Raw genomic sequence first — 15,780 nt, forward strand, 5'->3', positions numbered from 1 at the left:
CATAACATCCCTACTTTCGCCTTTTAAAAACTTCTTTGAAAACAAGAGGATGTTTATGAAGGCAGGAAACAGGAAAAGGGCTCTTCAATTATAAAAATAACCAAACATATTAACTATGTTTTGAGAAATTATGGACATCCTGTAGAAATACAGGGGCACAGACTTTTATTACTTGTTTTCTACTTATTCCCAAAAGGAGTAAAATCACATTTCCCAGATATTAGAATAAAAATCTCAAGAGTCCATACATGTAAATCTACATAAACTTGAATTTCATGTATATTAAGCACAGTTAGGGCAAAATCTTAAAACAGTATTCAAGAAGAAAGCTAAGGAATACTCCTATAACTTAATAATTATAAATTGTAGATGGCTCTTGCTAATTGTCAATACAGATCATTTTCTAGACTATGTTCTTACCTCTCTGACCTCCTATTTTACCTTACTATTAACAAAATATCTTACCTTCCTAGTGGTAGTGGCAATAACTTCCTTTGACCATCCCCCCTACTCAGTAATACTATTAAATAAGAATCAGAGTGCCTAGGTGTCTCAATGGGTTAAGCATCCAACTTTGGCTGAGGTCATGATCTCCTGGTTCATGAGTTTGAGCTTTGTGTCAGGCTCTGTGCTGACAGCTCAGAGACTGGAGCCTGCTTCCAATTCTGTGTCTCCCTTTCTCTCTGCCCTTAACCCACTCGTGCTCCATCTCTGTCTCTCTCTTTCTCTTTCTCTCTCTCTCAAAAATAAACATTAAAAAAAGATTAAATAAGAATAAATTTATTTTCTGTATTTAAATACTACCTTTATATGGTTTCTGTAATGTGCTATTATAAATATTTCTTTATGAGGCTTTCTATTCAACTAGTTTGCAAATATCTTAAAGGAAAAACGGTTATTTTGTTCTCGCCCAGTCTTTTATTCTTTCATTCAGTAAATATTCACCGACTGCCTCCCTCTGTATTTCATTAAAACTAGCATGTCACTGATGGTAAGATATACCATATTATTTTATCTGCAAATAAGAAAGAGAAGATAATCTTTTTAATGGATCTATGATCTGCTATCAATGGTATAATGCATCCTGTTTATAAAGATATTTTAAAAGTTTAAAGATGTGCATTTCAGACTAGATGAAATTTGGTATGTACAAGAGATTTTTTAGGTGGCCAGTGTATATCAATGAAAAACCACAACAACAAGAGATTAAGTTCCCTCGGGTGATGACATCTGATCAAAGACTAAAAGAAGTGAATAATTTTTCTTATGTGGATATTTTGTGATTGATCACTCCATGCAAAAAGAAGAGCTAGTGCAAGTATCCTGAGGCTGGAGCACACCTGGCATGTTTGAGAAAAAACAGGGAAGCCAATGTGAGTGAAGTGTGAGAAAGAGAAAAAGAAAAAAGAAATAAGGTAGGTAATAAAGATAAGTGGGAGTCGGATCATGTGGAACTTTATGAACCATCCTAATAACTTTGGCTTATGCAATGAGAAAAATAGAAACCTTTTGTAGTTCGGAGCTGAATAATATGATTTTATTTATGTTGTAACAGGATAATTCTTGCTGCTAATAAAAAAGAAGGTTATTGTGGCTCAGGTGTGAATGGTGGTGAGAAGGAATATAACTCTGGATATATTTGGAAAGTAATGCCAACAGAGTTTCCTAACAGATTGGATGCAGAGTTATAAGAAAAAGAGACAAGTGAAGGAATGTTTGAAGCATTTTGTCCCGAGCAAATGAAAAGATTCAGTTGTCTTTAACTAAAACAAGAAGGTTTTTTTACTAGAGATAACAGTTCTGGAAAGTCAGGATTCACATGTCTCATGGGACTCCAAATGGAGATATTGAGTAGATATTGAGAGATAATGAGTTGGAGATAGGAGTCTGGAATTTAAGAACAAGGTCTAGGGTTGGAGATATAAATTAGGCAGTTTTTAGCAGGTAAAGTGTACTCAGTCATTACACTGAGATCACCAAGGGAGGATTTATGGATAGATAAGAGAAGAACACCAAAGCCTGAGTGCTTGCATACGCCAACATTAAGAGTTCAAGGAGAAGAGGAGAAATCAGCAAAGAAATCTACAAAGGATTGTTCAGTAAAGTAATAGGAAAACCAAGAGTGCAAGTGTCCTGAAGCCAGATTCAACCTCAGGACACAGAAGGCTAAATAGTCCAGAGTAAGTTCTCAATAACTGTCAAATGAGTAAATTCCTTTTTTACCCATTGACTCTTTCATGGCTTGAACAGCCTATTCTCTTACCCAATTAGAGTACAGAGTGATGATACCATAATTTCTAGTATACATTCTTCTACCATTAAAACACATGGAGGAGATCTATAGCAAGCCCTTCACAGAGATCAATTACATATGACAAGGTGTATTATACACAAATTTGTAAAGGACAGACAAGAAAAGAGAGAAGACATGAAATTCATTCTATCCAGTGGTGATATTTATGGTCAGCTCTGCTACATTTTTCTAGGTGAGAAAGTTGATGACATTATTACCCATATGATGTTTGGAGATTTATAAATAGATTTAAATTATTTTCTTATTTCCTTTCGTATTTGTCTTTTAATAATAAGAGTTGAAATGTATCCATTTAGGCAAGATACTAAACCTCATAATTGTTTGTGGCTTTCTTTTTTTTTCCTTTGGCCAAATAAATTCTAGCTCTAGTTATGCTCACAAAAAGAATTCAAGCAGACTGGTTGAACATTTACCACCCTGATGACAAATGGTGCTTTAGGTATGGCATTTCAATTTTGGTGCTGTGGATAGAAATGTAATAAATCAAATATTTATATGCTGTTCATTTCTGACAAAGCCTGTTCAGCAGGGACATAGAAAAAAAACATCTTTTATGAGGAAAAAAGCCTAGATAAAAATCCCAGTCATATAATTTACTGCAGTTTAGAGTTTACTACTGCTATTAATGGGCATCCTCTATTAGATGGTATATTGAGATAGTATTAGACAGGTGACTAGAAGAGAAGGATTTATGAAATCAGCTAAGGAGAGATAAAACTGAGGTTACATGGAGACATATAAGTCAGAGAAATTAAGGAGTAGATAGAAATAGCATTACAAAATATATCAAGGTCAAGCAACTCATATTGTGGAATTGAGTGAATCAATCCAGTTGATCTGTAACTGTCAGAATATTCCAGAGACTACTGTGGTGATAGGTTAGAACAAACTATTCAAAATACATCATTGTATCTGTCTTATAAAAATAGTAAATTATATATGTGTGTGGATGTTTATATCTATATATGATGTAATCTAGTTTAAATGATTTCAATTAAAAGGGTTGAAAATTTAGAGTAACTGTAAAGAAAACAACAGTAAATGGATAGTTATTCAATTTAGGAAGAAATTTTAATATCCTTTTATGTTAGTAAGTAATTAGGGAGAGTTAGAGATTTGGGGTCAAATAATTCAAAGATTTGTTTATAACAATCCTCTTAATGGTTGCCACATCTTCCATCTTCCTGCCCCTTCTATCTAATGAATTGATTCCATATAAAATATGGCTTTAATTATGTTATCTCTCCTTGCTATTACTGCTATTCACAAACATTTAATAACTCCACACAAAGAAATAAATCACAAATACTTTGGCCTGGCATTGAAAGCTGACACCACCTGTCTCCAGTCTGGGGATGAATCACTTATTACTCCTCAGTAAGACTCCTTAGATCCAATAGATAGGTTTGATCTGCTTTGCTCTATAAAGCCTCTTGGTTTTCTTACTCCTTAATCTTCTTTGAACCAGACTTGGTCTCTGCTTCCCACACTCCACCACTGCTGCCTTATTTCTCCTCAATACCAACTCAAGCCCCATCTCCTCTCTAATGATCTGGTTACTGCAACAGAAGTAAAAACTTATCTCATAATTGGATGCAAATGTTTTATTGGAAGTAATGGTTCCTGTACTTATGTGTAACAACCGCAAGACCTAGAATATTGTTAGAATGTGAAGAATGTGGTGAAGAATGATGAATTAATTTATACTGATGCTAGGAAAACTGATTTAGCCACAGTAGATATCTCATAGCCAAAAATAGTAGCATAGATATTTAGTCAATCATTTGATTAAAATGAGGGATTACCAAAAAAAATGGGAAATTCTAAAAGCGTATAAATGCTTCAAACATTTTATGTGAATATAAAGTATTGAATACACATCCATTCACCAATTATTTTTAATGTAGGTCCCAAATCTTTTAGTTAAATGATTAAAGTTCTGCAGTGTCTTGTTTGCATAAACTCCAATCTAATGTGTGAATTTCAGCTTGAGTTTCTTCAAAGATAGCTGGAATTTAAGACAGTTGCTAAGCAATGTAATGTAGCATGCCTCCAGATTTTTCTGATTTTCTCCCAAGTTTTGGCTTTTCTGCCTATACATTCAGCAGATTTTCTTTTCCTCTCATCTTCAAGTCTATCCTAAGCATTAAAGTTCATTTTCATGCAAGCATCCACACTTTGTCTTTCACACTCATATTTCATCTGAACAGACATACTTAAAATTCATAATTGCAAATGACAATGTTAACTGGAATAAATAAGTTCAGGAATGAACACAAATGATTTTTGGTAAATTCAACTCAAATGATACAAAAACACAGGCTTTTGATCCAAGACGTCAGGATGCAATGGGCCACCATCTGCATAATTTAGAGTTGACTAACTAAAGGTTCAGTTAAGGATTTTTTCCTATAAAATAAATACTCAACAAATATAAATTAATCACTTATTAGCTGAGCACTGTGACTATGGGTCTGCAGCTGTCAAAATGAAAGACATGTGAAAGGGGAGGATACAGGAATGAATGAACCGGAGTACCAGCATCAAAGGCATTACAGTTTCTCTGGCGGGTTGTAAGACCCTAAAAAATAGCACCAATAAACAAGCAAAGAAATAAACAAACAAATATGTGAATGAATAAATGAATGAATGAATGAATGAATGACAGTCACTGGACTTAAGGCATAAAAAACTGCACACATAGTTGGAAGCTGAAGGAATTATTCCAAGACTGCTTCCTACCCTGTGCTTGGAACTCTTTCACTCTGGTTTGTTCCTTTTAAGTTCCAACCAAGTCCTTCTTACCAGTGCTGACTTCCTCTTCCATTTCTGCTACCACCCTAGGGAGGTGCAGTCATAATAAAGGCAATGTGAGTAATCAAGATGCCAACTATTATAATGTCTCTGACCCTAAAACAAGTCACACAAATATGAAGACAATAAGGTTCAGTATTTTCCCTAAGTTTCCTTAAAGGCTTAGAAGTAAAACAGGTGACACAATATAGGCAGGAAGCCACACAATCTGTTATCCACATGGATTTAAACAAAATAGGAAAAAGGATGGCCCATTGGGATGTGAATACCTAGGCCTACATTAATATTTTTGTACATTTGTAAAATTATTTAATTCATGAAAAATACTTCCCAAACTTCTTAGAACCTTTTCCTTACCACCGCTAGAACATAAGTGACTCTCCCTCTAATTATAGTTTACTTCTCTTTTGTAGGTATGTGCTTCCTCTTTTTCTTATCATAAGATCATTACCATGGAAAGGGAGCCTCATCACTTGAACAACTGGGATTTCCACCTATTCCATTCTGTGGCAGTTGACCTTCTATTCCATTTGGTCCAGCCTAACTATGTCTTAAGATCAATGAACTTTTGTGGTCACTTTGTCTGGTTTCCGCAAGGTGTCAGAGCTCTGTGATTTGTGAATTCATTGACTTTATATTTTCTGTTTCTACTAATATGATGTTTAATTTTATGGGTACACTTAACTGGGCCACAGGGTGCTCAGAAATACAGTCAAACACTATTCTGGATGTTTCTGTGAAAGTGCTTTACATGACATTAACATTAAAATAGGTAGACTGAGTAAAGCAAACTTCCCTCCTTAATGTTGTTGGGCCTCATCTAATCAGTGGAAGCATTTAATATAACAAAAAAGACCAACCTTTCCAAGGTAAAGAGGATTCCTTCTTGCCTGACAATCTTTAAACTGGAGCATTGGCCTTTTTCCTGCCTTAGGAATTGAATTGAAATCAGATATTTTTGGGTCTAGAGTCTACCAGCCTTTGGAGTAGAACTACACCATTGATTCTTCTTGTTCTGAGGCCTTCAGACTTATACTGGAACTATTACTATCTGCTGTCTTTGGTTTCCAGCTTTCCAACTCCCCCTGAAGATGTTAAGAGTTGCCAGCCTCCATCATGCGAGCTGATACCTTATAATAAATATCTCTTTATATATATATATATATATATATATATATATATATATATATATGCATCTTTATATATATATATGCATTATATATAATAATATATATTTTATATATATAATATATATTATTTATATATATAATATAAATAATATATATTATATATATATAATATATATAAAGAGATATATAATAAATATCTCTTTATATATATATGCATCTTTATATATATATATATGCATCTTTATATATATATATATATATATATATATATATATGCATCCTATTGATTTCTCTGGAAAAGCCTTATCAATACAACAAAAAATACTTTTTATAGTTCTGTTTTCAGAGGCAATATCTTCTCCCTCTTAATTCTTGCTCTGATTAATACCGCTTAGGTAATAAATTGTCTACTCCTATTTCCCTTAGCCTCTTCAGACCACCAATGTCAGAGTTGAACTGACTTTTTCACTTTGGTTTTCTTTTTACCCCAATAGTGACTCTCCAAATGCCTGCCTATATTTTATGCACTGAAATTTAGGAGCACTTCTCATTGTTCCCAGGTACTTAGTCTAGATTACTGGATCAACACATCCTAACCATGATAAGCACTCAAGCTCCTACATATGTGATTTTAAAAATATTACATATGGTTAATTAAAGGAAAAAAATGAGGGATATTTACTCTTTAAACATTCTCCTATCCTACACACACACACACACACACACAAGCACACACATACATGCACACGAAACTTTGAAATGATTCAACATCAAGTCAGCAAGGAGTCTAAAATATTATGCATAACATAATATGTAAACATTATGAGTGACTTTATAAAATAAGCTTTCATTGGAATTATTTGGAATTATTTAGAATGTTCAGAAAATTGTTTTTAAGTTCAGCATTTTATGCCACAGATGATGTGAGATGTAGCTTTTATAATTAAAAAAAATGACAATCCATAAAAAATTTGGAAAATGGCCACTTAACCACTTTTATCTGGCATGTTAGGGCACCTCACATTAAATGGAAGGCCCACTGTCTGACTCCATCAGTCAAAGCAGATGAGAACCAAAACCCCCATACCTCAATGAAGTGCGGATATGAACAGCAGCTAATTAGGATTACAGAAGTTCTGACGAACTAGAAAGTAATGAGAACAAGAGTGAAAAACTCTGGAAAATGCTGGAGTTTCCTACACAGAGACTTGCCTTCCCCAACTCTAACAGAACTTATGTTGGTACACCATATAGACTGATCTATCCTAAAATCCCAACCCTAATTTCAAGAAAAACAAGGTTTAAAGACTCCATGCTTTTGAATATACTGTGGTTCAGTATCTAACACCTACCTTTATATGGGCCTTGAATATTTTTTTGGTCTCCTGTGTATGTTTGGATCAGCAAGAAGATTCACAAGTCACAACTCAATATTCCTGGCACCTCTAACTTTGTCATAGAGAAGGAAGTGAAAGATCAAAAAGCTCAGCTCATGATTAGCACTGAATGAATTTGCCATACCTTATGTTCTCTTTGTGAAGTGAGAAAGTTTACCAGAGCCGATGAGACACGGAGAACACTGTAAGAAAAAACAAAGATTATATGATGAAAAAATAAAGCAATATTTCCAGTATTTATAATTAAAAACAGATGAACTTAGCATTCCATGGAATTAAACATGAAAATACAGCTGCTGAGAAGCACAAACAATATCTCATAAATCCAGGATTTATTTGAAATACCCAAGATCCATTTAAATATTATGCCTTATTTTTTCTTATTGGAAGAACATCGTATGAATACAATTCTACATCATTTTCAACATGGGATTCACGAAATATTCACTGAAAGTCTATTATATGCTAGGTACTGTGTTAAGCACTGTGTGTGAAAGGATATATTGAATAGGGTACTAATCTGCATGATGCTAAGAGTCCACAAGAGAGAGACATGCAAACAATATACTCTGATAGGCTCAAATACATGGTTTTAAAGAGATTATGGAAACAAGGAGATTGAAATATTCACGTAGATTGAAATATTCACTTAGATATATCAATGATCACATCTCAAAGTCAAGAATCATCAGTAGGAATTTGCCAGGAAAATAAAGTTACAGCAAGCATTTCAAGCAGAAAGAATATTATTTAAATAGGCATGGGGGCATTCAATATTATGATATATTCAGATAAATACAAATAGTTTAGTGTGGATAGACTGGTTGATATGAATTACAAAGATTCACAGATGACCAAAGAAAATTGGAGAGGCCAGAATGTGAAGGGCCTTGAATTCCATGTAGGGATTCTGGCTTTTATCTTGGAAGTATCCACTAAAGATTAAGCAAAGGAATCATAATGTAAATCAGATTTATGTTTCACACTAGCTGTCACACTGGCTGTAACATAGAAAATGGACAGGAGATTTAAATACGAGACACCTGTGTTTGATCAGGTGAAACTATCCATTTAACCATACTTCTTTACCAATACTTCTTAATAAAGATAACTGCCAGGCACTTTGCATATATTAACTCATTAAATTCCCTTAAGAGTTGCATGAGTTAATTACCATTATCCCACTCCTGCATAAGGAAAGTGAGGTATAGAAAGTTAAAGGAGATATTAAGAAAAGTGTACATAAAGTAGGAATGATTTTAACTTCTGTTGTATTTTTTAGACTGACAAAAATCAAATAGAAAATATTCATATTTATCAGCTTTTATGTAAGCTGTCTAGAATTAATCTGTCTTTGTAAGACCACACTTACAAGCAAAATCTTGATTTTATTCAATACACTTAGTCAAAAGGTTTTCTTTGTTAGTGTATTTTATTCCTAATAATATCATAAAAATAATCCAGTGTGGATATTTAAGCTATACATATACAATTCACATACCTAGATGCACAAGTATATATTTGTGAATATCACTGACCCACCATTACCTCCACCAATGCCAGTAACTATCAGATAAAACTTGTAATGTTCTGTGTTACATAGGAATGGTAGGGGTGGGAAAGAGATCAAGAGGGAAATTCAGTACTTGCTATTTTAAATATAAACCTAATAACCCTTTCTGACTCTTTGGCAATGTTGTTGTTCCATTAAAACACTATTTTTAAAAACTTGGATTATTGGAAACAAATTCTTATTTAAACTTTGAGTGACATCCCACATTCGTACTTTTTAAAATTTCTTTTCTTATTAAAATAATCTAAATCAAAATGTACTTCTCATTCTTACCATTTTTAAAAATTTAGGTGCAAAATGAAATTCTAGTACTGCCTTAAAAACTGATATTCAAAAAAATTAACATGAAATTGCTAAGTAATGCACAAATTAACACAAATCAGAGTTCATTACATGGCATTAGCAGCTAATTTATTGAAATCATTATGTCTGCTGTTAGAGAGAGCCATATGCCAACTCCAGAAATAACAAGCATTCAGAATCAGGGTCATTGCCTTCATATTTGCATATGTGATACATTAATTGATCTCATGTGCATATTAAAATTAAAACTGCATTTTTCTTGAATATTCCCTAAGAAGTTTGGAGAGCATTATGTTATTAAGGCAAATGTTTATTTCTAGATAATTTCTTTTGCATATGTAAATTTACTCATACAAATCATTATTAGTTACATGTTTCCTTATTTTTCTTATAGTTCAAGTATGATTTCTTCTTCTTTTTACAAATGTGTTATTTTATGCTTTTATACTTCTATCTTTACCCTATATGCAGTAAAACGTGTAATAATTCAACAGCCAATTCTGAGATACATATTTACCTTAAAGTAGAAGGAAATAAATTATTATTATGGGTTTAAAAATTTAAATTGCTCTAAAATAAACAAATTAGAGAATATATTTTTTATAGTTTCTCTGAAGGATTTTTTTAAATTTTTTTAACGTTTTTTATTTATTTTTGAGACAGAGAGAGACAGAGCATGAACGGGGGAGGGGCAGAGAAAGAGGGAGACACAGAATCCGAAGCAGGCTCCAGGCTCCGAGCCATTAGCCCAGAGCCCGACACGGGGCTTGAACTCATGGACCTCGAGATCGTGACCTGAGCTGTAGTTGGACCTTAACCAACTGAGCCACCCAGCGCCCCTCTGAAGGATTTTTTTAAAGTTTTTATTTAAATTCCAGTTAGTGGGGTGCCTGGGTGTCTCAGTCAGTTAGGTATCCAACTCCATTTCAGCTCAGGTCATGATCTCACAGTTCATGAGTTCGAGCCCCACATTAGGCTTTGTGCTGACAGTGCCGAGACTGCTTGGGATTCTCTCTCTCCTCTCTCTTCCCCATCCCCATTCTTTCTCTCCCTCTCAAAATAAAGAAATAAACTTTTAAAAAAGTAAATTCCAATGAGTTAACAGAGTAAAATATTAGTTTCATGTGTATAATATAGTGATTCAACACTTCCATACAATATCCGGTGCTCATCACAAGTACAGTTCTTCTTTATTGCCATCACCTATCTAACCCAACTCCCTAACTATTTCCCTGCTAGTAACCATCCGTTTGTTCTCTATAGGTAAGAGTCTGTTTCTTGGTTTGCCTGTCTCTTTTTTGCCCCTTCGCTCATTTCTTTGTTTCTTAAATTCCACATGATGGGAATCATATGGTATTTGTCTTTCTTTGACTTATTTCACATAGCACAATACTCTAGCTCCATCCATGTCATTGCAAATAGCAAGATCTCATACTTTTTATGGCTAAGTAACGTTCCATTATATATAATGTATATATATTATATATATTGTATTATATACAATATATATTGTATTATATAATATACATATTATATATATATATATATATATATATGACCTCTTCTTTATCCATTTGTCAGGCAATGGACACTTGGGCTATTATAAATAATGCTGCTATAAACATTGGGGTGCATGTATCCCTTTGAATTAGTATTTTTGTATTCTTTGGATAAATACCTAGTAGTACAATTGCTGAGTCATAGGGTAGTTCTATTTTTAACTTTTTGAGGAAACTTTATACTGTTTTCCAAAGTGGCTGCACCAGTTTACATTCTCTCCAACACTGCAAGAGGGTTCCCCTTTCTCCAAGTCCTTGCCAGTACCTGTTGTTTCTTGTGTTGTTGATTTTAGCCATTCTGACGGGTGTGAGGTGGTATTTCATTGTAGTTTTCATTTGTATTTCCCTGATGATCAGTGAGGTTATCTTTTCATGTGTCTGTTGGCCATATGTATGTCTTTGGAAAATTGTCTGTTCATGACTTCTGACCCTTCTATAATTGGATTATTCTTTGGGTGTTGAGTTTTATGTTTTATATATATTTGGGATGCTAAACCTTTATTGTATATGTCATTTTCAAATATCTTTTCCCATTCTGTAGGTTGTCTTTTAGTTTTGTTGATTATTTCCTTTGCTGTGCAGAAGTTTTTATTTTGATGAGGTCCCAAGAGTATATTCTTGCTTTTGTTTACCTTGTCTCAGGAGACAGATCTAGAAATAAGTTGCTATGGCCAATGTCAAAAAGGTTACTACCTATGTTCTCCTTTAGGATTTTTATGGTTTCATGCCTCACATTTAGATCTTTCATCCATTTGGAATTTCTTTTTTTGTATAGTATAATAAAGTGGCCAAGTTTCATTCTTTCACATGTTGCTGTCCACTTTTCCCAATACCATTTGTTAAAGTGACTATACTGGATATTCTTTCCTGCTTTGTCAAAGATTAATTGGCCATATAGTTGTGGGTTCATTTCTGGACTTTCTATTCTGCTCTATTGATCTATGTGCCTATTTTTGTGCTAGTACCATACTGTTTTGATTACTAGAGATTTGTAATATAACTTGAAGTCCGAAATTGTCATGCCTCCACCTTTGCTTTGCTTTTCAAGATCGCATGGTGATTCAAGGTCTTTTGTGTTTCCATGGAAATTTTTGAATTGTTTGTTCTAGCTCTGTGAAAAATGCTGTTGGTATTTGACAGGGATTGCATTAAATGGGTAGATTGCTTTGGGTAATATATACATTTTAATAATATTTCTTCTTCCAACCCATGAGCATGGAATGTCTTTCCATTTTTTTGTGATATCTTCAATTCCTTTAATCAGTGTTTTATAGTTTTCAGAGTACAGATCTTTTATTTCTTTGTTTAGGTTTATTCCTAGGTGTCTCATGGTTTTTGGTTCAATTATAAATGGGATTGATTCCTTAATTTGTCTTTCTGCCGGGTCATTATTGGTGTGTAGAAATGCAAAAGATTTATATATATATTGATTTTGTGTCCTGTGATTTACTGAATTTGTGTATCAGTTCTAGCAATTTTTTGGTAGAGCCTTTCAAGTTTTCTATATAGAATATCATGTTATCTGCAAATAGTGAAAGTTTTACTTCCTCCTTGTCAATTTGGATGTCTTTTATTTCTTTTTGTTGTCTGATTGCTATGGCGAGGACTTCCAATACTATGTTAAATAACAGTGCAGAGAGTAATGTCATTAAAGAGAAATTTAAAACTAGTGTCACTTAGGTTACTCACTTGATGATTTCATTATAAATTTCACACTTTATAATATGTAGAACACCCACAACAGATATCATATTAAGTCTTAAAATTACAAATTACACATAGGACTAACTTTCATACTGAATTTGAACCCCAAAACATGAGGTAAACTGAAATATTACCTTGTGGTATACAGACTTCAACAGTCCAATATGTAATTCCCTCTCTCACACACACATGCAAATGTTATGAATATGAATGGTAAATATTTCATTATATAGCTTGCTTACCATTTATCTTTTGTGATGTTGAATTATATTGATAAGCTATGCAATTGGTAAATTGGGGGGAGATGAATTTATGTATTTCAATGACAGGAAAGTGGCACTTATACCACAATACAACATATCTCTCTGAAACAGTTTCAGGGTAGCCTATAGAAAACCAGTGCTGGGATGCCTGCGTGGCTCAGTTGGTTAAGTGTCCTACTTAGGCTCGGGTCATGATCTCACAGCTCCTGAGTTCGAGCCCCACATCAGGCTCTGTGCTGACAGCTCAGCCTGCTTCAGACTGCTTCAGACTCTGTGTCTCCCTCTCTTCCTGCCCCTCCCCTGCTCATGCTCTGTCTCTGTCTCTGTCTCTGTCTCTGTGTCTCTCTCTCAAAAATAAATAAACATGAAAGAAAGAAAGAAAGAAAGAAAGAAAGAAAGAAAGAAAGAAAGAAAGAACCAGTGCCTATTTCCCCATTTCTAAAAAATAAAAATAAAAATGTCTAACTTGAAGTATTACTCTAGGATGACTGCTGCAGAATGCGTGTATATGTATGTGTTTATGTATCTCTGTGTGCATCTATCTGTTCGGAGGCTGCCTGATATAAATATTGCATGAGAAATTAGGGAAGAAAATTAATTAAGCAATTAAAAAGTAAAGATATCCACAAATGTGAAAAAGTATTTCCCATACACATAGGCGATAAAACGTTGAAATAAACCTATATATTTTAGGGATAAAAGCTTCAGGAATTAAAGTTGTTTTATTCAAAAATAGAAAAGACTGGGTACAGTTTTATTGAGCTTGACCCTAGAGATAGAAAATAGTCATTGTACAGCATCTTATAAAAAATACATTATCTTAAGATTACAGAATACACAGATGATATTATATTGATTGATAGAGAAGATACAGACAAGTAGGTATTGTTTAATGAAGAAGCAACCTTCTTAATTGTAGAAACACAGATACATATAATAGAAAGCACACATCCCCGTTAGAAAGCCCGAATTCAAAGAGTAATTTATTTACTCAGAATATCAGTTTAGTCTAAAATAATGCAGTTAAACTTAGTCTCTAAATTCATCTCCTGTTATTGAATTCTATGACTAAAGCCCACTATATCTATAACGAAAAGTGAAAATTCATGACTAGAGTTGCAAGTGATCATATAAGGACATAAACTTATGTTTGGATTAGTTACATGAAAGATCAAAGGATTGCCCATTCCTTTCTTTCATCTACTTTCTTGCTGCCTCCTCCAACATGGTCATTTGCCAATCTAATAGGACAAAGTCCTGTTCACTAATTGGGCCATATTGCTTAATAAGGAATCATGCTTATGAATGTGGGCCCTTTCGTCTGCTTATTCTTATGTTTTAAGATAAGAAAGCTGAGCCTTGTAGCCCATTCAACTTTTTTTTCTCTTTCTTTCTTTCTTTTTTTTTTTGTTAAAGACCACTCAAATGCTTGACAGATTTCACCATGTGGGATTTTGGTGAATATGTGAGAAAGAGATTAGAACTGCATGAAAATTTTGTTCCCTGTTGGTCTTTAGGTTATAAATGCTGTGTGCTCCAATCTATTTTTGGCCAGTAAACCCTTGTGATAGCCAGCAATGATGCAGCCACAGAGGTAATATTTAATTTCCTGTGTACTACTCTTTCTAGTAGATCAACATCCTTCAAATTCTCATGGGTGGAAGTGACTGTCAAGAAAGGATTCAGAAACATTTTGCCCCCCAGTTTTGCAACATCTTCCTTTTAACAAAACCTCCCCTTCACTTATTATACAGCTAAGTAGCTCTTATTTCATCTGGCTAGCAAACCAACCTAGTCACTACCCTGTGACTACAGGGTTTAGCAGGGGAACCAGTTTTGGTGCAGTCACAGCGCACCTAGCCATATTCATTTGTTCATGGTAGGCATGTGACTCAAGGTAGGTCAGGGTCCTTCCCAATAAGCAAGAGCTCTCCTCCAGGGCCACTCTATAAGGTAGACATAACTCTGTGAACCAAGTGGCAAGTTCACTTTCTACATAAGACAAGGCTGTATCCAATTTGAGAGTTGAACACGTGAGAGTCACTCAGAGAGAGTAAATGTCTTAGAAGCACTGGGTTGAGTAGAATCCCCAGAAGCATACTGGGGTCTTCTCTTCTTTTCATTAAGTAAACTACACCAATATCCTTTTACTACATTCCTTTTTAATTTAAATAAATTCAAACTGTGTTTTTGAAACTTGTATCCAAATGAATCATATTTCATCTGCCAAGTATTTGAATATTTCCCCATAATTTAAAAGTTTTTGAAAAATATTTATCAGTCATTTCATTATTTAACTTACCTTTCATATCCTGTAGTCTTTTTTTTCAAGTTTTGACACTTAAGATTTTTCTTAATTTAATAAATTACAAAGATTTTTAAGGGTGACATACAAGTAATTAACTATTTTTCAGCTATACATATTGAAATTATATTTTCTCAGCCTGCCAGTTATTTTTTAATTTGTCTTTGAAAATATAATATTATTTAAAGATTTGTGGTTTTCAGATCTACAAAAATGTTTTTTTCTTTGAATTCTTTCTCACTCTTTTAGTTTATCTTTGGTGATTTGTATAAATACTGTAGAAAGGAGAACTTAGCTCTTTTCATATATACATATATATGGGAATACTTCTTTGGTATGGACTTTAAATGTTGTTTTTCTTTATGAAATAACATTTAAAAATTCTTACAGGCTTCTAGTTCCAGTTATTAGAGTCAGA

General features: G+C 33.6%; 1 long non-coding RNA gene across 1 annotated transcript in view; it reads right to left on the reverse strand.

The window, feature by feature from the left end:
• The window catches only part of LOC131507537 (uncharacterized), a 143,872-nt gene that overhangs the window by 86,934 nt on the left and 41,158 nt on the right, over positions 1–15,780 (reverse strand). The window contains exon 3 of the long non-coding RNA XR_009259552.1: positions 7,780–7,837. This is a non-coding gene — a long non-coding RNA (uncharacterized LOC131507537). The remainder of the gene's footprint in view (positions 1–7,779; positions 7,838–15,780) is intronic.

Source organism: Neofelis nebulosa, chromosome 3, assembly GCF_028018385.1.
Source record: "Neofelis nebulosa isolate mNeoNeb1 chromosome 3, mNeoNeb1.pri, whole genome shotgun sequence".
Lineage (NCBI taxonomy): Eukaryota > Metazoa > Chordata > Mammalia > Carnivora > Felidae > Neofelis > Neofelis nebulosa.